Below are 26991 nucleotides of genomic sequence, written 5' to 3' on the forward strand. Positions count from 1 at the left end.
AGTGACTGGCAGTTCCCATACTGGACAGAGGCAGAATAGCACATTTCCATGATCACAGAACACGCTATTGGACAGAATTGGATTAGAATGAGTGTCACGCATCTTTGTACCCCAGCACCTAGTACCCAGTGAGAGTTTGTTGACTGTCCAATAGAGGCTTGCTTTGCTAGAATAAAGATGCTGAGCTCAATTGTTTTCTGCCTGCCTCTCCTACCACCCTTAGGCTCTCTGTAATTCAGGCTTCCTTCCCAGCTTTTCTCTGTTCCCGGCTCCTTCCAGACAAACTAAACGTTTGGCTGTTTGTGCACACTCTTTCGCTCTCTTTTCTTTCAAGCCTTGTTTGGCCTGGGACAGGGAGTCTGAACTGTTCCTGAGCTCTCAGAGAGTACCAGCGGATGTGATTGCTCACTGAGAACAAAATCAGAAGGGCTGAGGCAGTGGGATAACTAGGGGACATTTGCTTGGATGTCTAATTCTGCCATCTAGAAGGGAAATGGGAAAACATCAGTAGTTGTGCAAAGGGTTAACTCATTCAGCTCTCCTTAGCCAACAAACAGGGAAGAGAACTGTGAAGGCAGCCAACAGGTATTAAACCCCACCATGATCTAAGTATCTCACGGCAACCCCATGAGGTAGGCTTTATTTTCATATTTAGAGAAAATCTTAGAGAAATATAGGGAATTAAGATTCAGAAAGGTTACGCGATTTATTCAAGGTCACACTGCTAGTAAGAAGCAGAGCTGATATCTTCTAACTAGTCCTTTTCCTTTCAAGTACATAAGCTGTTTCTATTACTGCAGGGGACCTTGCAAAAACTGGGTGGGCTGGAGATTTAAGCTGTGTATAGAGGAATGGTCCTCAACAGAGAGTCATCTCGAATCTAGCACTCCTTATGTCAGCCCTTTGAGGAAGAAACTGTGAGCACTCCCACAGCTTGAAGGGGGTTAACCGGCTGGGGCTCCACTAGTCCACGGAGTGCAATGGCAGGTGGTATTGGGGTAAAAGAGAGAGCCAATTATCCTTTACCTGTTGTGAAATATAGTTTCCTGATTTTGTAAAATGCTTTTTCCGTTCCTTTGTTTTAGTGCACTGTAGGCTAATCCAGGATGAGGGCCCGGGCCTGCCTGATACAGAATTCATTTTAACACAGGATCCTATCCTCTTTCTTACTGGTTCATCTGTAAGTTAAGGCACAGATATTGCCATAGTAAGTTCTTTGACAGAATTAATTTTCTAAGTTTCTGCTTGTGGGATATCCCCAAGAGGTGAAAATCAAGATTCCTTCATGTCGCAGATATTTCTGACATTACACTTATATTTGTATGCGGGTTAGTAATTTTAAAAACCTTTCGGGTGCATTTCACATGATTCTCACAAATATCCTGTGAGTTGAGATAATCATTCCCTTTTTCCAAGGGGGCCAAACAAGGCACAGGGTAGCTAAGGGGGCGGAAGTAGCTAAAGTCACAAAGCAAATTAACCCAGGCTTCTAGTTTCTGAATCTTTTATCATTTTTTCCCCAAGAAAAATAGGAAATGAAAAAAAAAAGATAAACTGTAAATTCAGACCCTTGGGTGGCCATCACCATTTTCTTTTTTTCTTCTTTCCTATTTTCACTCTTGGTTTGGAAATCTCTAGCTTCCAAGCTGTGGAAGTTACTGGTCAAGGACTGAGGGTGTTGGGATAGCAAATACACTTCGGAGTCCCCAGTGTCAGGAAATACAGAAAGTATAGGACGTGGAAGCAGTGTGCTGCCCCAAAGCACAAAGGATCTGGACTCAATCCTTCACAATACCATTACATGAGCGAAAGGAGCCAAGCAATCAACATGCTAATTCATCGACACAGAGGCAAACTAGTGGCTTAACTGATTTTTTTTTTCACCAAATTCAAAGGCCATTGTGGTGTCAGGTTTAAACTGCTCAGGTAAAAAATGAGTAGGGGGCAACATTGTCTGGTAAATCATAAAAAAAAAGAGTTTTACAAGAAACCATCCAGTAAGAGCCAGTTCTATTCCACAGCTGGGTAAACGAAGTTCCATCTGGGGACTGGAACTCGGCCTTCTTAGCTCTGTTCATTAACTCACCAAGCCAAGAGATGAGAGCGCATGTGAAATTCAGGTGCAAACCAGAATTATTAGAACCATTAATATGAATTGATATTTTGAATAAAAGATTCATCCATCCGGCAAATACTTAATGAATTCGTATTATGTGGCTTATACCCTCTGCATGATTGCCTGACTGACTGATTCACAAAAATAAAGCCATGCAGAATAATCTAAGCCAACAAATGAAGATTTCCTTCTTCCTTAATGTGGATTATCCAGATAATTGCTGCAATACTCCACTCCACGCCACCTTGCTGATAAAGCTTTAATTATCTTCCAAGGCCACAGGCATGAGGAAACGCAAAGCAAAGCTACACTCTCCCTGGATGTCCCCCAAGAGGGAAACTCCCACCAATTGGAAAGGAATAAAGAATCATCTCACATCAAGAAGTTTGCCTTCAGAGGAACAGGACTGGTGAGAGGCCCTTTTATAACATTTTCTAGGACGGCATTGGATCCATTAATAACCTAATCCTCTGCGCCTTATTAGCCCTCTTAGAACCCTTTAGATGCCTCTAATTCCCTTATCCTAAAGGCCTTAGAATTAGGGCTACTAGTCCTTTGGTCCCAATTATGTCCACATGTGGCATATTGTGCTGCAAATCTCTGCAGCGTATTTACACTAATTATGAACATTAATTATAGGGGAAACTTGGGAGCTTAATGCCCATTCCAAAGTCGAGTATGAAGCTAAGCAAAGTTTGCAATCTTGGAAGCACAGCAAGGCAAGCCCAGATTATATACAGTCAGGAAAGAGAAAGAGAAAGAGAAGCAGACATAAGAACAACCAGAGAGGCAACAATTTCTGAGAAACAGGGACTCTTGAGCACAAGAGAAAAAGGCAGATGCCCACTCAGTTTGCATAAACGGGGCACAGGGTCAGAGCTAAACATCCAGCCAAAGGCCCCTGAAGTCCTTCTTCTCTACTGTCAGAGTTGATCTCAGGAGAGCAGCATGGAGCCTGCAGGTGAAGGTTAAATAACCTTCGCTGTAGGGAGAACAGAGTTCAAAGCTGAAAGCAAGAGAGGGCTATACTAGGAAATAATTAAGCTATAAAGAGATCTTAAAATAATACTCCATGCAGAAAAGCATGGAAATAGAGCAATGTGAAGGGATACAGAACAACAGAACTGCAATTTTTCCTTTCAAAGCAATAACCAAATGCTTTATGAATCTTTAGAGAGTAAGATAGCTTAAAAAGCAGCTCTTTTATATTTTGTTACAGAGTTATCTGCAAAAGGTAACCTATCACATCCTTAATGTGGGTAGCGGCAGGAGAATTTGTTGAATACTTTGGAAAAAATAATCAAAGCAGTTTAGAAGTGTGACCAATTCATGCATCATACAGGACTACTATTAAAGCATTATGTCGTAGTGTAATTGGTAGGGGTTTTTCTTAAGAGTCCGTCTTATAATTGATGTTGACTTAGATTTGATGAAATAGAGAACACACTGATAATTCCCATATTTAAAATTTCCCAAGTCAACCTTCTCCTGTGCATCAGATGTATATATTTAGCTACCTTCTCAATATCTCCACTTGGATGTCTAGTAAATATCTTAAAATTAAGATATCCATAGGGTACTCTGGATTCCCTGTTTTCATTCCCAAACTAATTCCTCTCAACATTGCATCGCTACTCATAAGTGGCTCAGGCTAAGCATCTGGGAATTATCTTTGATTCCTCCTTTCCTCTTACACTACATATCTAATCCATCTGAAAATCCTGTCAGGTTTACCTTTACAATTTATCTCAAACCCTCTCCTTTTATACCATCTCCACTGCTATCGCCCAGGTCTGAACCATCATCCTTTCCCGCTTCTACTTTGTCTTTTCACATTGCAACATCCAGAGGGATCTCAAAATGTAATTAAGATCAGCACTCTAAAAAATAAGATATCCAAAACAAAGACAAAAACAAAAACAAAACCTCAGTTCACGGACTCAACAGCAGAATGGAGGGGACAGAGGAAAGAATAAGTGAATGTAAAGACAGGATAATAGAAATTGTCCAATCCGAATAACAGAGAGAAAATAGACTGAAAAAAAGAGTAATAAATAGAACCTCTGGGGCCTGTGGAAATATAACAAAAGCTCTAACATTGGTGTCATCACAATCCTTGAAAGAGAGGAGAAAGAGAGAGGAGCTGAAAAAATAATGGAATAAATAACAGTTGAACACTTCCCTAATTTGGCAAAAGACTAAAACAACAGAATCAAGAAGTTGACTGAATCTCAATAGGATAAGCTGAAAAGATAACTCAGATACACCATACTCAAACTTCTAAAAGCCAAATACAAACTAAAAAATATTGAGAGGAGCAAAAGAGAAGCGACACCTTACCTGGGAGGGAAAAGCAATTTGAGTGACAGTGGATTTCTCATCAGAAAGCATGGAGGTCAGAAGGAATTAGCATAACATTTTTCAAGTGTGAAAAGAAAATAACTGTCAACCCAAAATTCTACATCCAGTAAAAATATCCTTCCAGAAAAAATCAGACATTCTCAGATAAAGGAAAAGTAAGAGAATTTTTTACCAATAGGCATATTCTAAGAGAATGAAAAAGGAAGTTCTCTAAACAGAAAGGAAAAGATAAAAGAAATCTTGGAATATCAGAAAGAAAGAATAACAAAAAGAGTAAAAACACAGGTAAATATGGTACATTTTCCTTCTCTTGAGTTTTCTAAATAATATTTAACAGTTTAAGCAGATATTTAACAGTCTGAGGTAGTTCTAAATAAATGTAGAGGAAATACTTAAGACATTTTATTTGGGGAATGTAGAGACACGAAGAGAAATAAGATTTCTACACTTTACTCAAACTGGTAAAACTTCAACACCAGTGAACTGTGATGTTATTTATATGTAACGTAATACCCTAAGAACCACTAAAAACAAAGAGATAAATTTTTAAAAACCCCAAAACTATAGATAAATCAAAATGGAATTCTAAGATATTGTTCAAGTAACACAGAGAAAGGCAGAAAAAGGAAAAGAAAAGGCTTAAACATTAGAAAGAAAGAAAACTTTATTTGCAGATGGCATGGTCGCCTACATAGGACATCCCAAGGAATCTCCAAACATCCTAGAATTAATAATGAGCTCAGTAAACTTGTAGGATACAAGATAAATATGTAAACAAAACAAAACGAAAACATTGGTGTAAATATAACAAAACATGTAGAGGACTGGCATGCTGAAAATTACAATATGCTGATGAAAGAAATAAAGGTCTAAAGAAATGGGGAAACATAGCATATTCATGGACTGGAAGGCTCAATATATTAAAGATGCCAATTCTCCCCAAACTGGCATACAGGTTTAACACAATTCCTATCAAAATTCCAGCAGCGTGTTTTGTAGATATAAGATTATTCTAAAATTTATATGAAAAGTAAAAAAAAAAAAAAATAAAACCCAAAAAACTATGATAGCTAAAAACAATTTTGAAAATAGAGAGTAAAGTAGAAGGAATGAGTCTACCTGATTTCTAGTTAAAATAATCAAGAGACTGGTGGAGGGATAGACTCATAGATCAGTGGAACAGAATAGAAAACTCCCAAACAGATAAATATGACCAACTGATTTTTGAAAAAGTGTAACAGCAGTTCAATCAGGAAAGACAGCCCTTTCAACAAATAGTCTTGAAGAAATTGGACACAGACCAAAAAAATACAAACTCTTGACCTAAACCTCACACCTTAGACAAAAATTATGTCAAAATATGTTACAGATATAAAAGTTAAACATAAAACTGTAAAAATTTTGGGAACACATGTAAGAGAAAATATTTGGGATGTAGAGCCAGGCAAGAAATTCTTAGACTTGATAACAAAAGCCTGATCCATAAAGGAAAAAATGATAAATTGTACTTCTTGAAAATTATAAACTTTTGCTCTGCAGATCTTGTTAGTAGGATGAAAAGACAAATTGTATACTGGAAGAAAATATTTTCAAACCATCTATCCATTAAAGGACTAGTATTCAGGATATAGAAAACTGTCAAAATTGAACAGAAAAAAAAAGCCCAAACAATCTAATTAGAAAATGGGCAAAAGATAAGAAATTTCACTAAAAAGAATATATGGGTGGTAAATAACAATGTAAAAAGATGTTCGCTATCATTAGACATCAGAGAAATGTAAATTAAAACCAAAATGAGATATCACAACATACCTATCAAAATGGCAAAGCTAAAATACTGGCAACACCAAACACCGCTAAGGATGCAGAGAAACTGGATCAGATCACGCATATATTGCTGGTGGAAATGTAAAACAGTATAGCCACTCTGGAAAACAATTCAGCAGTTTCTTTAAAAACTAAGCATGTAATTTCCATATGCCCAACAATTGCATTCCTGGGTGTTTATTCCAGAGACATGAAATTTATATTCTCATCAAAACTTGTACATGAATGTTTATACTAGCTTTATTCATAAATACTTAAGACTGGAAATATCCCGGATATCCTCCAACAGATGAGCAATTAAACAAACCAGTACATCTATCCACACCACAAAATACTACACAGCAATAAAAAAGAACAAAATATGAATACATTCAACAATTTGGATGACTCTCCAGAGAATTATACTTAAAAAAGCCAATCCCCAAAGATTGTAACTGTAGGATTTCATTTATATAACAATCTTCAAATAATAAATTATAGAAATGGGGGCTGGCCTGGTGGTAGAGTGGTTAAGTCTGTGTGTTCCACTTCGGCAGCCCAGGGTTTGCAGGTTTGGATCCCAGGTGCAGACCCAGCACTGCTCATCAAACCATGCTATGGTGGCCTCCCACATAAAATAGGGGAAGATTGGCACAGAGGTTAGATCAGCAACAGTCATCCACAAGCAAAACAGAGGAAGATTAGCAAGATGTGGTAGCTCAGGGCCAATCTTCCTCACACAAAAAAAAAAAGAAAGAAAAGAAATTGTAGAAATGGAGAACACATTAGTGGTTGCCAGAGGTAAAGGACCAGGCATTGAGGGGGCGGCAAAATGGGGGAGATAAGAAACAAGTGACATGGATGTAAAAGGGCAACATGAGGGATCCTTGTGATGAGGGAAAAGTTCTGTCTCTTGACTGCATCAATGTTAGTATCCTGGTTGTGATATTGTACTACAGTTTCACAAAATGTTACCATTGAGAAAAACCAGGTAAAGGGTACATGGGATCTCTCTTTACTATTTCTTACAACTGCATGTGAATCTAATTATTTCAAAAAATTTAACTAAAAAAGATAATTGCCTTTAAAAAACAGTGGAAAATTTGTATGATATGAATAATGTCTATATTTAGTTCATAGTAATTCACCAATGTTAATTCTTAGTTGTGACAAGTACTATGATTTTGTAAGATGCTAACATTAGGGGAAATTGGGTAAAGTATTACATGGGAATTCTCTATACTATCATTGCAACTTTCCTGTAAATCTAAAATTATTCAAAAAATAGAACGTTTATTTTTTAAAAAGATAATTTACTGTTTAAAGTAAAAACGCTAATCATGTACTGATAGTTTAAATCATATATAGAAGTAAAATGCATGGCAACAATGCCACAAAGAATAGAAGGGAGAAATGGAAGTATTTAGTTGTAAGGTTCATATATTATATATTATATATGAAATGGCCTAATATTCTTTGAAAGTAGACTGTAGTATGTTAAAGATACAAACTGTAAATCCTGGAACAACCACTAAAACAAAATAAAAAGGTATAGCTAATAAGCCAATAACAAAGATTGACTAGAATCTAAAATATCACCAATTGAAAAGAAGAAAATAAAAGAAAAAAAGGAAACAAAGAACAGATGGAACTCGGAAAACAAATAGCAAGATATAGGCTTAATGGCCAACTGCATCAATTATTACATCAAATGTAAATGGTGTAAAGTCAAAATAAAAGACTGATTGTTAGATTGCATAAAAATCAAGATACAACTATGTGCTGCCTGTAAGAGGTGGACTTTAAATATAAAGATATAGCTAAGCTTAAAGTTAAAGGCAGAAAAAGCTATACCTTGAAGATATTCATCAAAAGAAGGCTTAAAGGACTATTACTGCCAGACAAGCTCACCTTCAGAACAAGGAATACTACCCAAAAGAAAAAGAAGCACTAATTCATGATTAAAGGATTAATTCATTGGAAGACATAGCAGTTCTAAGTATGTATGCATTAACGACAGAATTTCAAAATACATGAGGCAAAATGGTCAGAAATGAGAGAACATGTAGACAAACCCAAAATTAAAGTTGATGAGTTGATGGAATAGTAGACAGAAAATCAATAAAAATGTAGATGACATTAACAATACTATCAACCAAATTGACTTAATTGATATTTATAGAAGACCCCATCCAGCAATTGCATAATATACTTTTTTTCCAAGTGCACATAAGCCATTCTCCAGGATATACCATCTACTAAGCCATAAAAAATTAATTAATTTTAAAACACTGATATCATACCAAGTATGTTCTCTGATCATAACAGAATTAAATTAGCTATGAATTAAAAAAACAATTTGGACAATCTCCAAATATTTGTAAATTAAACAACACAATTGTAAATAAATGATGGGTCAAGGGAATAATCATAACTATTATTAGAAAAATTTTGAATTAAATGAAAATGAAAACACAACATACAAAAATTTCAAGTTAAAGCCATGCTTGAGGGAAATTTATAGCTTCATATGCTTATTTTAGAAAGAAGAACCATTTAAAATCAATGACTTAAACATCTACCTGAAAATTCCAGAAAAAGAAGAATGAATTAAACCCAAACTAATTAAATAAAGGGAATAATAAAGATCAGAGCAGAAATAAGTGATAAAATGAAAAGAGAAAATCTGTGAATCCAAAGCAGTGTCTTTGAAAATAATCGAATTAACAAGGTTCTAGTAGATTGATCAAAAAAAAGACATAATACAAATTACCAATATCAGGAATGAAATAGATGTCACTACAGATCCCACAGATATTAAAAAAAAATTATGAATAACTTTATGCCAATAAATTAAACAAACTAGTTGAAAGGTAGAAAATCCTTGAAGACAAAATTGCTAAGACTGATTCGAGAAGAAATAGAACATCAGATTAACCACATATATGATAGTTTTAAATTGATATTCCACTTAAAAAATTGGCATGAGGAAAACTACCATCCTAGATGGTTTTACTGGTGAATTCTATCAAACATTTAAGGAAACAAGAATACCAGTAATAAACCTTCTATTATAGAAAGTTAAGAAAGGAACACTTTTCAACTAGGCCAACATTACTTTATTACAGACAAAGACATTGCATGAAGGATGCTACAGACTTATCTCATTAAGAGAGATATGAAAATTCTGAATGCAATTTATTAAATTGAATTCAACAATGCATACAAAGAAGAACGCCTCATATCAATTAATTTAATCCCCAAAATGGTAGGATTTTTAACATACAGAAAGCAATCAATGTAATCAGTCTTATTAACAGAATAAAGGAGAAAAACAGTATTATCATCTTGCTAGATGTAGAAAAGGCATTTCTCACCATCCAATATACATTCATCATGAAAACTTGCACTAAACTAAGAATAGATGGGAGCTTCCATAAACTAATAAAGATCATTACAAAAAATGTACAGCTAACTTTAGGCCTAATGGTGAAATACGGCATGCTTCCCTCCCTAAGATTAGGAACCAGGTAAGACTGTCTGCTCTCACCAATTCTGTTTATGTTTGTAGTGGAGCAATAAGAGAAGAAAACATTAATAAATGGCTTATTGAATGGAAATGAAAAAGGCAAAACTGATTTGCAGATGACAGGACGGTATACATATATGATTGCTTTCATATGAAATTCTAGAAAAGATCATCTCTAATAGTGGCAGAATGAGAGGCTTTCTGGGGCTGGGGTGGAGGAGAGTGAGAAGATGAAAACGTTTTGATTTGTTTTTAAAGATTGGCACTTGGGCTAACAACTGTTGCCAATCTTCCTTTTTTTTTTTAAGGATTGGCACCTGAGCTAACAACTGTTGCCAATCTCTTTTTTTTTTTCTGCTTTATCTCCCCAAAGCCCCCTGTACACAGTTGTATGTCTTAGTTGCAGGTCCTTCTAGTTGTGGGTTGTTGTGGGACACCGCCTCAACGTGGCCTGACGAGCGGTGCCATGTCTGTGCCCAGGATCCGAACACTGGGCCGCCGCAGCGGAGCGCGCGAACTTAACCACTCGCCCACAGAGCCAGCCCCCAAACTGTTCTATATGTTGACGCCATCAGTGTTACATGGGTATATCCATTTTTCAAAACTCACTGAACCTTCACATTTAAAACAGATAATTTTATTGATGTAAATTATATCTCAATGAATTAGAAAAAAATGAAAAAAAAACTGTGTCCTTAAATACCATCAAGAAACAAATAGAATGTGAAAATTGTACAAGATATTCTTTACAACAACAGCCAAACAATAAGTGATCCAAAATTAAATCTTTCAAAATATGTATAATATACCAAGATATATAATTGGGAAAATTAATAATTGAATAACATAAACAATATAAATAAATGAGGAGATATGCTATATTTGTGAGTGGAAATACTTGATTACATGAAGATGAAAATTCTCTCCAAATGAAAATAAAATTCCAGGGCAATTCTATCAAATATTATAACAGAGATATTCATGAAAGTTGATAAACTAATGCTAAAACTGATATGGCAGAGCAAAGGCCAAGAATATCTAAGAAGATTAAGATGTGAAGACAGGGGCCAGCCCTGTGACTTAGTGGTTAAGTTCGTGCGCTCTGCTTTAGCGGAACAGGGTTTCGCCGGTTCGAATCTTGGGCGCGGACATGGCAACATTCATCAGGCCATGCTGAGGCGGCATCCCACATGCAACAACTAGAAGGACCCACGACTAAAAATACACAACTATGTACGGGGGGCTTTGGGGAGAAAAAGGAAAATTAAAATCTTAAAAAAAAAAAAACAAAGATGTGAAGACACACTATAGATGTTTCTCAGTGCTTATTAAAAATATATATTAATTAAGACTGAGGTACTGGCATAGGAATAGTCAAAGACCCATGAAACAGTATAGGACACTTAAAAAACAAACTCTTGCCTAAATGGATAAAGCACATTACAAAGAGACATTTTAAATTAATGGAGCAAGCATAGTCTAATCAACAGATAATGTAAGATCATTGAAAAAATACATATAAAATAAAATGATAGCTTTATCCTACACCTTTCACAAAAGAATCAATTCCAGGTATATTTGAAACCTAAATGTAAAAAGCAAAATTTATTTTCAGAAGATGACATAGAAAACTACCTTTACAAACTTGCAGAAGAAAAGAGACTTCCTGGGGCCAGCCTGGTGGTGTAGCAGTTAAGTTTGGATCCCAGATGTGGACTTATTGCACAGCTCATCAAGCCGTGCTGTGGTGGTGTCCCACATACAAAAAGTAAGGTAAAATTGGCACAGATATTAGCTCAGGGCCAATCTTCCTCACCAAAAAAAAGAAAGGAAGAAAAGAAAGAAAGAGAGAAAAAAAGGAAAGAGACTTCCTAAACAAACACACACAATAAACTATAAAGTAAAAGACTGTCAACTTTGATTACATTAAAATTAAACTCTGCACAACTAAACATATTGTAAAGGAAATGAAACAATAAGTATTTGTAACACATATAAAGATAAGTAACCAAACTAATAAGCACTCTTTTAAAGAGTAAGATAAAGATCATCCAATAGAAAAGTGGAAAAACAATATTTGAATAGGAAATTCATAAAACAGAAACATGAATGGCCAGTAAACATATGAAAAGAAGTTCCACCTCATTTGTAATATAGGAAATATAAATTAGAGCCAGAAAGTGTGAATGAAAACCACAATGTGGGGAAATGTGCTAGGGAGTATAAACATTGGCACTGTGGAAGGCCATTTGGCATGATCTAATATAATCAAAGAAAGAAATATTTTATAACCCAGTGACTCCATTCCTGGAGAATTTCTTGCATTAAGTGCTCATGGAGATATGTATAAGAATGCTATCGCAGCATTCTTTTTAACAGAGAAAAATATTTAAAATACCTTAAATATCATCAATGAAGGAAGGATAAACTGCAGTTTAGTCATACAATGGAATGCCATTTAGGTAATAAAATAGACTCGATGTATCTATAACGACATGAATTAACTTAAAAATATGTTGAATGAAAAAAGCAAGTTACTTCAAATACATATGGTTTATATACAAACTGTACATACAAATATAATTTATATACATTTTAAAATACACAAAGTAATAATACATAGGATTGTAGATACAATATGTGTGAAAAGCATGCTAATGACATGCCACCAATTTCCTGTGATGAGAGGGAAGATGAATGAGATTGATGGAGGTAGCATTTCAGTTACATTATAACTTTGAATTTCTTTAAAAACAAAAAAGATGTGGAGCTGGGGCCGGCCCCGTGGCACGGCGGTTAAGCGCACAGGTTCAGCTTCGGCGGCCCGGGGTTCACTGCTTCGGACCCCAGGTGCGGACATGGCACCGCTTGGCAGAAGCCATGCTGCGGCAGGCGTCCCACATATAAAGTAGAGGAAGATGGGCACGGATGTTAGCTCAGGGCCAGGGTTCCTCAGCAAAAAGAGGAGGATTGGCAGCAGTTAGCTCAGGGCTAATCTTCCTCAAAAAAAAAAAAAAAGATGTGAAGCAAATACGTTAATGTGTTAACATTTGATAAATTTAGATGTTGAGTTTATTGGGTTTCTTATATTATTTTCAGTGTTCTTTGTTCATTCCAAAGTTTTTCTTAAGTAAGAAAACCAAAATTCTGAACTGAAGAGGTCCTTTGAATACCTATACATTCCGATTTGGGTGGAATTCTGCTTAAAGATTGAAGGAAGCATTTTATGGTATTCGGTGGTTGAGGGTTAGATGAATGCCCTAGAATGGGTGTTAGTGGTCATGGCTGCTGCTGCCTGTTTTGGGGTTCCTTAAGTCCACACATGGATGTGGACTTGCCCACACCTCTGTACACAGTCCCCAAATGAAATGCTCTCTGGATGAACCATCAGTGCAATTTTCTTCCCCCATGGTGATCCCACCTGCTTTTTCTGTGAAGATGTTGGACAAGAAAGCTGAGATATTTTCATATATTTTACAGAATGCAGGGAGGAATGACTGACAATTCCTGCCTAGGAAGGCCAGGCCTTTCCTCCTACCTGTTTACCTGACAGTGGAGAGGGTCCTTTCTCACATCTGTATAAAGCTGGCAAAGGATAGCCGGTCAGAGCTGACTTTCCAGCCAGCCTCCTGGGAAAGGAATTCCAACCCAGCTGCTCATTAACTGTGGGATTTTGAGGAAATCACCTAACCTCTCCAGTCCTCAGTTTCCTCATCTAGAAAATGGGTTTACTATCATTTACCTCCTCGGGTTATTGTGAAGATTAAATGAAGCAATGTGTGTGCGAAGTGCTCTGAATAGCCAAATATAAGCACTTAGTACTAAACACTCTCAAGTCTGATTTCCAAGGCGTTCCTAACTCCAGACAGGTCCTGTGGCTGGTAGTCTTTCTTCTTCTCCCTCTTCTGTCACTAGCTTACTTTTTTCTGATCAGCTTGATTGTCTGCTTCCTTTACACAGAGCCTCCTGGAGGAGCCAGTGTTATAATAATAACAACAAACAAGTTGGGACGAATTACGCTCCCATCTCTCTTGTAAATGTCGACAGGTTCCATCGTTATGTTACAATCCCAATTAAAGGGAAATTCCCCACCAAGCCATAAACCTAAAATGAATAAAACTCTATAGGGATGAATAAGCTTCTTCCGTGAACAAACCTGCTATTTATCCTTTTTTTTTGTCACTGCTTATGTGCAGTGAAATCCCTGCTGAACCAATCCTGCAAGCTGATGAAGAAGTTAAGCTACGGGCATTCATCGGTGGGTCTGTCAAGACGTTACTTGTAACGAGTCTCCCATGGATTTGATTATTATTGGATATTAATTATTAATGGTATTTCCAGCAGGAGGCCTGCATGGTCCTCTTTCCCCCCAACCTCTATTTTGAACTCAAATTAAAAAATAACCAAAAATCTCCCCCAGAGGAGCTGGAGGAGAAAAAAGAAGGAATCAAGGATATCCCTTCCTAGTCTTTCACCACGGGCACTACTTGCTATTCTGGGGCTGTTCTCATAATTAAATGTGGGGAACAGACCTGCACGCAGCCTCCTCGGGTCCACCAGCTGCAACCCCTCTTGCAAAACCACAAAGGAGAAACAATGCCCACTTCTGCCCTCTCCCCTCCCCCCCCCCCAGCCTCACTATCCTGCTCTAACCTTGTCTTCTTTGGCAATTAATTTCCTCTGATGGTTATGTTAATTTTTATGGCTTCCTAATGATCAGAAATATTTGGCAGATTAACATCATTTAACTTTCCTCTCCCTAGGGGTAAGGGAAGAGACAGGGAGGGGGCTAAATAGTGAGAAACAGCTGGAAAAGGCAAGAGTGAAAATTGGAATTCTGTGCCAAGCGTGTCGATGGGACAGCGAGGGATGGACACCCAGGAAAGCCTGGAGAAATTAACACCAAATTAAAAAATAATTGTATGGTGAAGAGATCAGAAACAGAGCCCCTCCCCTCTTTGTACGGTTTTATCCTTTATTCACTGCTGACAGTCCATATGTTGCTTCCTAGCAATGTTTTAGAGACGGCTACACCTGTCAGCATGTCTGGGAGGTAAAGACAGCAGATGTTGAGATTTGTGCCATGAAAGGGAGAAATTCATCTTGTCTAGCCGAAAGCGGCATGTACATGAGTGTCCTGAAGGGGTCCTTCCTCCATTGCCACACTCCCCTTTTCCATAAGGCAGGAGTCCCTACATGGTGCCGCAGATGGAAAGATGGAATTTAATTTTACTGGCATTCAATCAAAACAGAATAATGTGTTTAATATCCTTGCAGTGTGTGAAAGGGAGAGATTTCAAGATCTCATGGCAGGCAAGGGATTCCAAGCAGTGCTTTGATATCCCCTAGTATGTGTAAACATAGAAATCACAGTGGAAAACATGGATAAAGCCAGGGTAGGATCTCCGCCTTCTCCCCCATGTTGCTACTTTCCTTTCTGACAAAGGTATGGCTCTCACCAAGTGAACAACTGAATTAATGCAAAGGTGGTTGGGCAACCTGAGCTTAATCCCAGAGGAAGGCGATTGGGTTGCAGCATCCAGGGAGGAGATAAATGCTCCTCATTGGCAGATGTATTAAGTAGGGAAGAGCCTCACAAAGGAAGTCACTAGAACCTCCACCTTAAGTTTCATTCAAAATCCAGTAGACAGTAATCATATAGTTATAACTCTGCTTGTAAAATAGCAACACTCCATGTTCATAGGGGAAAAAATTTTGAAAGTAAATATCCCCAAATTCTATAGGTAGTTGGGTTAGGATGGTAGAATTGTGGGTAATCATTGTCTTTTGTAATTATTTTCTAATGCAATTGTATCTTTTTTTTATAATGATGGATGTGTGTATGTGTGTGTGATTTTCTGCCTTTGTGTACATCAGATTCACCTAGGGAACGTGTTAAAGATGTGGATGACTGGGCTCACGTTAGACCTCCTGGAATAAGCAAGTAAATAAATAAAAGTAAGAGGAAATGAAATATAAAATCCCAGTCCTCTCCTAACCTAGCCTAGCTTTCTCAGATCTGTTTACATGTTGCGGAGCTGTCCAGCAAGCTGTCCCACGTGGTCTGCATTGTATTCATGTCGGCCACCCCAAGCTTATTCCAAAAGAACATTGCTTTCTGTATAATTTTCCCAAGCAAAATTTTGCAGTCATGCATATATCTGATTCCTTTCCATAAAAAAATCTTTAAGTTCTTTACTTTTCTCTCTTGGATGTAATTTTCAATATCCAAATAACAAAGCCCAGTGTCTACAGAATCCCAACTTGTCCCTGTCGGTTTCCCATACGTATGTACACACTTCTACACTCACAACATCAAGGATGAGTGTACGCGTACATGCATACATGATCCCCTTACTGTTATGTAAATTCAGTTAATTTAGTAAAAGAATTCAAAGTTAATCAAATTTGTGGTTGATTAAATGAACCATTTGGGAGGATTAAAAAAAACGCTTTATTCGGTATGTGTCACTCTTAGTCAAGAGAATTGCATCAGTTAACACTGAGGATGTTAGTGCGCAGCTGCAAAAAGGCATCCTTCTTCTTTTAGCTCTCTGGTGACAGCACAGTCACATAATGTAGTTTTCTCATCATAATTTCCATGAGTCCAGTTAATAACAGTAATTGTATCAAATGAAAAAAACTCTCTTGGTTACAGTGCTACCTTAGGCACAGTTGATTGTGTAACACACACACACACAGAATATGCATCAATTAGAGCTCTGAAGATTGTCACTCCATTTGCATAAGAATGTGGTGATCCATGATAGTATGTTTTTTAAAGACATTGTCAATGGGATGGAATATTCCCCACCCCCTGCTTGCTAACTGCACAGTGCTGCAAGAAAAATGCCAAGACACGTCATTTTGTTATTGTTTAAGCAGAAGTTATTGAAGCAAAGGAAACTCTCATTTTCCCCACCTTCTGTCTGTGCCACTAGATGACTGATGTTACATTGAGTCAGCTGGCTTTTCTGCCGAGGGCTGGCAGCTGTCCACTTTCTGGACCTGGATTGGGTCCCAGAGCTGGGGCAGAGGGTTCCACAACTAATCAGATATCAGCTTCTTCGAGGAGGGACCACCTATTTGTTTGGCTCTGTGTAAAACAAACTCTTTGAACCTGCGTGTTGCCCATTTCCCAGCCCAAGCCTTTGTAGATAGATAGCGCTTATTAATAATAATAACACCTTACACTGACTAGCCCTTTCCACTTCCCAGAGCACTTCCACATCCCTTATCTCATTTCATCTATTATTATGGTTTGTAATGCACACTAGTTTTTGCAGCTCACATGTAATTCTGTGACATGCTGGTGACCTGGCCTTTGGATACTCATAACTTCTCATAGAGCCCAACTCAAAACCCTCAGTAACTGAAAACACTTCCTTTTATCTATGTGATATCCAGCTGAAATAAGTTTCTGTTCAGTCCAGCCCAAAAGCAGGATCAGCCCACTGTTCCTTCAATGGTTTCTCTAGCACTCTGCTCCTATGATTCTCCATTCGTCCAAGCAAGGTCCGCTTAACCACACCTGTAGTTTCAGCCTTATAACAAACTCGAGAAAAATCTTGTCACCGGGTAATGTTGAATGTAAAGTTTATGCACTCACCGTTACTGAGCACTTACAATGTGCCTGGTGCTTAACTTTTATTATTTCATTTAGTATGTGCAACTTATCTTCAGTGGGGCTGTCGAGTTCCATTTTAGAAAAATGAGAACCAAGGTCTAAGGCCACATGCCTATAAGCAGAGAAATCAGGATTCAAACCTAGTTCTACCTGAATCTGAAACCAGCGATGTTTTTCTCAAATCCCTTGCTGCCTCTTCCCACTAGGAGCTGCCAATGAGGGCAGCATGACCTGTCCTTCTCCCAAGGTCCAGAGAGAGTTCTTCGGTCCTTTGGCTAACGGTAGCTGTGTCCTGCTTGTTCTCCCAGGCCCAAACACGGGGTCTTGTCGCACAAGATGTGTGTTTCTCTCCCCTAGTACATTGTGTATTCTGGTGAACAGCCTTAATTTCTTACTCATAGCTCCAGTATCTAGCAGAGTTCCTGGAACATAGTAACTACTCAATAAATGAGTAAATGTATCCACATTCGGTCTGTGAAGGATGGAATTTTGAGATTTTGCCTTAAAAAGTAGATGTTCAGTTATTTAGGGCCATCTGGATCCTATTGTCCTCAAATTTGGCACCACTCAACCTCACTAACTATGCCTTCTCAGCCTCGCTTGTCCTGCAATAATCTTAGCACTCCATACAGAGACTCAGAACTGCAATCTCTGAAAATCATGGGAGGCTGGTCCCTATTTCCTCCTTTATGTGGCCTCAGAAGATGCTGCCCCTGCAGCACATTTAGCAAACCTCTGACAGCTCCCTCCACGATCCCTGAGTTTCTAAAGCCTGTGACAGCTTTCTCTGACCCATTGAAGCCCAGTCTCATGATAAATCCTCAAAGCTCCTCCAATTACCTATGGTGAAAAAAGCAGTTTTTCTTCCAATTTGTCATAATCTGATACTTATGGAAATAAAACATCATACATTTGGATGTCATGGCAATGTCAAATTTATATAAAAGTTTCTAGATCTTTTCTCTCAAGTTCTGCACTTATCTCCTCGCCAAGTAGTAATGGTGTGTGGATTGATGCCAAGTCCACAGACTGTGCTTGGAGGAGTACCAACATTGATCACTAAATTCTGATTTTCCCTTTACAGAAGCAGTGTCCAATAGGAATAAAATGCAAGTCACAGACATAATTTTAATTTTTCTAGTAGCTACATTAATAAAAGTAAAATGAAACAGGTGAGATTAATTTTAATAGTGTATTTTATTTAACCCAACATATCCAAAATATCATTCTAATTTGCAGTCAATATTAAAATAACTGATAAGATATTATATATTCTTTTTTGTGTGCTAAGCCTTTGAAATCTGGTTTATATTACATACTTACAGCACACCTCCATCTGGACGAGCCACGTGGCAAGTGCTTGATAGCCACATGGTGACTGCTGGATGGGACAGTGGAGCTCTAGAGCCCTCACTGGTACCACACTTACAGGCTTTCCAGGAGCAATCTTTGGGATTTCCCTGTTGCTCTATAGAAACTCCCTCAGTTTTCTCCAGGCTTCAGAAACTTCCCCACTCACTGTGAGTCCTGCATTCAGTTTCAGGCAGTCTTCTAGAACTAGACATTTAGTTCTAGTCGAAAAAAGGACAGAAAAGATGAAGGCAACAACTGATAAGAAGAAAGACACTCACACAGGAGACTCAGACTGCTAATTAAGCAAACCATTTTGAGCCTCTATAAGGTGTTAGGAATAGGTGCTATGTGGACCATGAGCCAGAATCTGTACTCTGTGTTTCTTCATTTTGTACAGTTGGAACCAGGAAGAGAAAAGATCCCTAGATCTACAGGCTGCCTTCAGTTCAACCCTGAGTCAGTATTGCTCTTGGTCTTACTTTGAATTCTCAGGTCTGCATTGACTAGATTCCATCCTCTTTCCACAGTGATATAATATCTGCCTGGAGAATGGATTGTTGCTCTTGAATCTGTCTTCTTTCAATACTTATCACCAAACCTTCTAGCTGTCGATCTTTTGTCTTTGTGGAACCTCTATTTTTTACTGTCCCTGTTCCTCCTTAAGAACCATCCTGAGTCACTGTGGACTTTGGCTGAAGACACCTGTGATTCATTCATCCTCTGCCCTGCAGAAAAGTTTCCAAGTTTCATTTCTACTGTTGGACTTAACTCTTGGTGTCCATTCCTTAGTCCAACCTTCATCTGACCTTGTGGTTTTTGCTTATGTGTGCTATATGTACATCGGTTGACCCAGCTTTCCATTGCTTAATCCCCAGTTCTGACAGTTATTATCAATAAGAAATAGCTAGAATCCCCTAAAGCTAACATGGGCAGAGTAACTTATGCTTTAGTGACTGGTATTTAGACTCAAAGACCATGTTATTAAAAAAATCAATTAGCGGTAGAAAGTACCTCGGCTCCAAGCTCCTTTCCAATTTGCAGCATGGAACCAGTAGCTGGTTAGCATCTGGGTGTCCTCGAGACATACTGAGCATTTCATTCATCATATATGACATTTGCATATTGCAAATATCATACTTTATGCACATGCCTTCCAGGCTAGTCTAGAGACTATGATTGCTGCCTAATCTTCACATAAATCAATGCACTGGGGAGCGCCACTTCTGAACACGGAGAAAATCAAGGATTGCTCTGCCTTCAGACTCTTCCTGGGACCATCTCATTCTCTTCACATCCCAAGTAGATTCAGTGCTTTCATTTTCTCTTCTTTCCTGTAGCTATTAAAATTCTATTAGCCATTTGTGAATATTATTTTATACCATCTGCATTTTCTCTAAGTTGTGATAGTGACAGCTGCAATCATTTGTACGCATTTTCTGTGCAGGATTTTTTGTGGAAGAACAAAATCTTTCCTTTGTGCGACCATGTATCCAAATACAAAGATGGTTTGTTTGTAAATCTATTTCTCCTCCAAACATTATTTATTTTGTGAAGAAGACCAAAAAGGGAGATATTGAAAGAGAGAAGGCAAAAATATTTGATCTCAAATGACGGAGTGGAGGTTTTCTTTTTCTCAGCTCTCGGTTTACCGCCTCTTAATCAAAGTCAACCTTGGAACTTCCACCAGATTCTGCTTTCTGTTTTGGATCTGATGGCCTTCAGGGTATTTCCCTATACCACAACCACCGTCAAGTCTCTCTCTTTCCCTTCAGGTCGTAGTTAGCAGAATAATGCGTGTAGTCAGGCTCCTCCATTCTTTCTCACACAAGAATGACTCTTGTTCTTCTCTGGGGAAGGTATAAACTAAGGTGGAAGGCCAGGGAAACCAGCCCATAGGCTATCACACTGGGAAGCCATCTGCCTTGCCTTGTTTCAGAAGGGTGGGTATGATGACCAGGAAGCAGAGCCTGCCCCTTTTTGATTATCACCTTACACATCATCCAAAAATTAAATACGTGCTGGACTTCAATTAGGGTTTAAGGTCACCTATTCACGAAAGGTTCAAGTAAGTGTTCCAAGTAAGTTGAGTCGAAAGATTGTCATTTGCAACTTGATTCAGCTAACCAAGACACTGCTGCCACACAAGAAGCCACATAGCCACCTCCTAGGCCAGGTCTTTGGGAACTATCCCAGGTGAACAAGGCCTCCTCCCACTGCTGACCTCACCCAAACCTACTTGCCTTCTTCCAATAGACCCTTCTGGAAGGTTTTACTGATATTCAATGACTACAGGCTTCATCTGGATATTAACAGTGGGAGCTGGGACAGTTTTCTACCAGGGCTCTTCCTGGTATCAAAAACAAACAAACAAAAGAAGTGAATGAGCTTTGTTCTGATGGGATATGTGAAGAAAATGGTGTTCCTTTCAAGCCAAGTTTTGTCCTCCACCAGAAATAGTGTGGCTGGATGCCTCCAGAATAAACTTAAAGGCAGATACTCTCACCACCATGAGTGTAAATTTTCTTCTAAAGGCGTGCAATCTAATCTCACACGAGATGCGTACATTCCACTATTGAAATAGCTTTTCTCCTTGTAAAATTATAAAGCCCATCTTTATTTTGCTACGGAGCAGACTGCCTCTTTCTTAAACTTATTGCCGTTTCATGTGATCCCTACCTTAGCTAAGAATACCTCTGTCTAAGGCACCTGTGATGGATGGTACCATCCCAAATAGTTGTTCTCTGACCTCCACATTTCTCCCCTGATTTAGGGTGAGGGTGGGAGATATGCTGTCAGTTGATCTTGTCCTCACCTTGTTGGTAATGATGATAAAAGAGGGAAGTGGAGGTTGAGAAGAGAAGAAGGAAATACAATGGAAATTTTTACAAAAGAAGTAATAATTTTGCAATGTTTTATGGTACAGAAAGAAAATAGAGTCAAATCACTTCAGAACCTTGAGGCTATACTCTTGTCTGGTAGAAAGCAGGAGGCTGGCTAGAATTGAAGAGATGTTGCAGCCAGGTCACAGTGTTTTGATGGGTCCCAGTACACTCTGACACAGAATTATCTCCTGAGGAGTAAAAGCCATATAAATTCCTGTGTAAAGGGAAGAAAGCAGGGGTAAAGATCACCCCTGGTTTGCGTGTAAAACCCAGCTTTACTAAGCTAAACTAGATAACATATGCCACCCTAGGTTTCTTTACAAAAATAACCAACATACACAGTTGATGACTCCCCATCTGTGACTATATTTGGGAGTTAGGAATTAACAACAATCAGTGCCTCATCCTTTGGGTTAAGCAAAGGAATAGCTATGTTTCACACAGGGCTGGGACTAGGGGGAGGCAAGCGAGGCATCTAGGGTGAACAATTTAAGGAGATTGCACAAAAGTGAGGGAATGAGCGTGAGTGTCTCCTTAGATTTTGCTCCTTAGATGCCTTACTTACTCCACCTTTGTCCCAACCCTGCTTTCAAACATGAGAAAAGAAACTTCCCTATGGGGCAGGGGGGGCCTGTTAGCACAGACACAATTGAATGGCTAAAAATCAGCCTGTATATGTTTTGTATAGTCTACTCCTGAATTGACCAATCAAGCTTCGGATCGCTTTTTAAAAATATGAAAATTGCCAATTTCATACGTTGACATTAACTATATAATACTTTAAGGAGATTATATACTTTCTTCCATGTGAAGGGACAATAAGGCCCTTGAGACGAGGGTCAGAAGAGGAAATGGACATTTATTGAACACCTACTACAGCAGGGAGTGTTAATTAATAAACCTAGCGTTATTCCCTACACACTTCATCCTTTGCCAACTATAGAGGATGAACGAGTCAGATACTTTCCCAGCCTCCTTTGCAGCTGATGGTTACTGTGTAACAGAGTCTGGCCCATGAGGCTGCAGCAGCAATTTGCTAGGAGTTCCTGGCACAGGGCTGCCAGATTTAGCAGATAAGATACAGGATGCTCAGTTAAATCTGAATTTCAGATAAACCATGAATATTTAGTATAAGTATGTCTCAAATATTGCTTAGGAAATATTTATCCTAAAAGTTTACTCATTGTTTATCTGAAATTCAAATTTAACTGGGCTTCCTGTATTTTATCTGGCAATCTTACCCATGTGTATATTTTTGCTTTGCATGTAGCTTGCAGCGTCCCCTCCACCTTCTTCCTGTCTTAAGTAAGGACTATGACAGTCAAAGTAATCAAAGAGATACTGATTTTGAGATCAGACCTCATGAGGTCTCTGACTAACTGTGAAGAACATCCAAACTCGGGACTAATTTCTTTGTGACAAAAATAAACTCTATATATGTGTAACTTATTGTTAAGAGGATTTTCTGTTGCTAGGACATAAAAGCATTCCTAATTAACACACCTGTTCTGTGCCAAACATGATGTAGTTTCTGTACACCTTATCCCATTTAAATTTTTACAATCACTCTGCGAGATGGGTGCTATTGTGCCTATTTTCAGATGAGAAAACAAAGATTAAAAGAGCCTAAGTACCTTTCTCAATGCCTCATAATAATAACTGTTAATGTTGATTGTGTACTTAGCAGATTCAGCCACATGGCTGAGTGGTTACATGTATGCACTCATTTCATCCTCCAGTCATTGGGTTCTCCTTATTCCCAAGAAAGTAGCCTCATGCTCTGTACTACCAAATCACTTGGTGAGCCTGGTCCCCTAGAGGCAGTGTCTCTCCTTTCCCTCCATTCTCTTACTTCACCCCAGTGCAGACAAGCCTGCTTGGAGCCTTATGATTTGCCTCCACCACCTTTACTGGGAGAAATAGCCTGTTGTTCCCTCCCTACTTATTTTCTCCTTCTGTGCCTCAAATTAATCACCTCTTTGGGGAACCTGCTTTCTAGACTCCCATCCCTGTGTGACTTGCCAAAGATAACAGATTCTTGGCTAAGCTCCTATAGTGGCCTCCAGCCTACCCTGACCTTCTGGGTCTACTTGGACTCCTGGTGTCAGATAACTTCTCCTGGCCTTTTCTTCCTGTAGTCAGGTTCCTCTCATGAGAGGCAGGTGCTTACTTCCCAGCTTTGCCTGGAGCTTGCCCTAATCTTGGAGCAAGCTTAGGATTTGCCTTAATGCCTTCTGACAGCCCAAGGATAAACACATTTTATTTTAGGCCTGTATTGACAGGTTGTTTTTCCTAAGACAATCCCTTAAAGCAAGGAGATATGGGTTGGGCATTCCACGTACTAAATGAGAGAGTTGTTTATTCAACTTTGTTTCTTGGATCACCAATCATTGAAATAACGGTGACCTCAATGTCTTGAAGTAGAAAGAATCACTGTTTCCTTACAGAAACAATGATGTTTAACTTGCCATTTCTAAGAGGAAAGGAATGTTCAGAATAACAGGAATTAAAGTTCCTTAATTTTATCTTTTAAAATCATATCAAACCATTTACATATTCAGGCTCTGTTCAATTTCCATCTGAGGTCATCTCTGCTCATCATTTTCTACGCCCTCTTTAGATTCAAGTTTACAGCCTTCCTTTTCATAATCAGGTGTGTGGTACACAAGTACTGTCAGAGGAGCCTGGTGGTAGGAAACCGTTATCTCCTTTGTTCTTGAACTGCTCTCTCTGTGTGCCCCTGTTTGCAAATATACAGAACCAAGCAATGAACAAGTCAAATTGAAAACCTTTAGAAAATGCTTTCTTGATTTGATCTCATTTCCAAGCAAAGCAATTGGTGGTACCATTTTAGAAGTAAATGAGGTTTGATTGCAGAGAGATTTGTCTTTGGAACATCTTTACCCAGGCACTATTTGGCTTTACTAGAATGCTTAAAGGTTGACTTCCCTGGTTGTCACTGTACCCCTTCATCTAATCATAAACTTTTCTCATTCAATGTGCTATCCTTGTGGATTTAAGTCTAAGTACAGGGAACATAAGATGGGTGTATACTTTCTGAAATGCATTGCTTTCTCAGAGAACTACAATCCATCTTCTAGAAGCCAGAGATTCTAAATTTTCCCTTTTATTATAAAGCCCCCGAATAAGATTTTTATTCTAAAGAAAATCATTATACTTTTTATATTGCTACCAATAAAGAGGTAAAGCTTACTAATTTTTAATTTCCATAGAATTTTCTCTCTAAATGAGGAACAGATTGTGGAAGGAAAAATTTGATAATCGTAGATGGTTGCTAGCTGCTTTGTTAGCACAATCTATTCCTGAGATTTTATGAGATCTGGCTTACAAAGCACAGGTTGATAAATGATTCAATATTTAACCATGATTTACCTGTACCATGTGGAAGAAAATTATGCTGATGGAGCTGAAATCACTGGAACAGAGATTTTTACGTCCCATAGAGTGTGTCAACATAGTGTTGAGTGTGAATCGCTCACTTGGGACATAAAATGTTCTTCCTTTTAGGATTCAGGATTATATCTCAGCATAACTGGCTGATGGAAGTAAACAAAACGAGCCCAGTGCACTGCCTGGTGACATGTAGTAATAAAGATCAGCAATGAAGGATGGAAGGGCTCCCCTGCCATCACTAGATGTCACAGAAGTAGTTTTTAAACTCTGTGGGCGGTATGAGCATGGAAAACAGAGGAACATTCAGACCATATGGAAATCCATATAGCTTCGTGCAAGGCAAGATGAAAAGCAGCTTTCCCTCTTTAAGGGGATGACTCACCCAGGGAGCATGATATGGGGGGTTCTCCCTGAAGCCTCACTACCTATATATTTATTTGAAAATTTACTTCATTTAAAGTGATGAGATCCAGTCTCTTACAATCTAGGAGATTTCAGTCAAAGGCTGCACTTGCGCAGAAATTGGAAAGGCGATACCAATGCAAAGCTGACTCAAATTGGCACAGGGAGTCAACAGACTAATACAACATTTACAGTACTATATTCCATATGCTAAAGAAAGTACACCAGCGAAACTGAAAATGGTAAAAAGTTTTATTTTCAGGATGGGAAGGGTAGCAGACAGTTCATCTTCTGGGGAAAAGTCCTCTTTTCCTAGAAGTAAACTCTATATGTGCAGGGTCACCTATGTTTTGATCATTAGTGTCTCCCTTATCCCTTCTGCCACTGCTGGCCCAAAGTAAATTTCAAATCACTTTATTTTGGTCTGGCTTCTTGGAGAACAAGAAATTTCAGAAGCTGTATAAATTCTGGAAGAGAGGTAACCTGAGGGGAAAAATGGTAAAATGGAAAGTGGTAGCTGATCTTGCTGTAGGAAGATGGGAGGAAGGGTTCAGGGGTCCAAGTTCCACTCTCATTATATTAATCCTCAAACTCTGGAAAGTCTACCTGGGTCACTGTTCGACTTTAGGCCAGGCTACTATCCTGTGTCTTATTAACCTGATGCATCTAAGGCCAAAAGCAAAATCTGGCTTTGCTTTATTTCTTTTCTATAAATTCCCATCAAGTTAACCAGATTTGTAGTCACAGCCAATAAATACACCATACCCTGGCCTTTCTCAAGGCCTAAGGCATTTTACTTGCTGTCCAGGCCAAGAATTAAAATGAGATTTCAAGCCCCTTAAACTGATTCTGGGTCTGGCAGTTAGGCTGACAAATGACATTATTCTTATAGAATCCAGCAAGTGCCAATGTCTTTATCCTCAAAATCCGATGGCTTTGGATGTAGATAAAGGGCTGAGTTTCCTAAAGGTGATATGACCAATACCACAAAATGTTTAGCTGCCATTGTCTCAGGCGTATTTGGGGCAATTTTTCTTAAACTTTGTGAGGTGTCAGACAGCTTGAAAATCATAGTGCTCTTTGCATAACACTATGAAATATGGATATATTTAATTCCATCATTTGAACTAGGAACAATTTCACTAGCAGAAAATGACTATATTATAGGTATGCAGTATAAAATCACAACACATGTGCATGCAAAAAACAAGCTCTTGAGGGAAGCGCTGTCTGTTGTTTCTGAGTTTTTCCATTAATATTCATTTGCTGCTTGCTCATTTGTTTCGTTGTCTGCCTCACAGACAAGCGGTAGAAACCACTGAAGATTTAAGAAGAATTTATGGGAGGAAAGCTTAAAATTGAAAACATTCTATCCATTAAGTTATTGTTTCCTCTAAATTGGCAAGACTGCCATTTTTCAATTTCAGTCATGAAAAATCTTGGATCGGCATGTGGAACGTCGATGATCTTCGGGAAAGTCGTTTGAAAATTACCGATGGGA

The sequence above is a fragment of the Equus przewalskii genome, chromosome 23 (assembly GCF_037783145.1).
Source record: "Equus przewalskii isolate Varuska chromosome 23, EquPr2, whole genome shotgun sequence".
In the NCBI taxonomy this organism is placed as follows: Eukaryota; Metazoa; Chordata; class Mammalia; order Perissodactyla; family Equidae; genus Equus; species Equus przewalskii.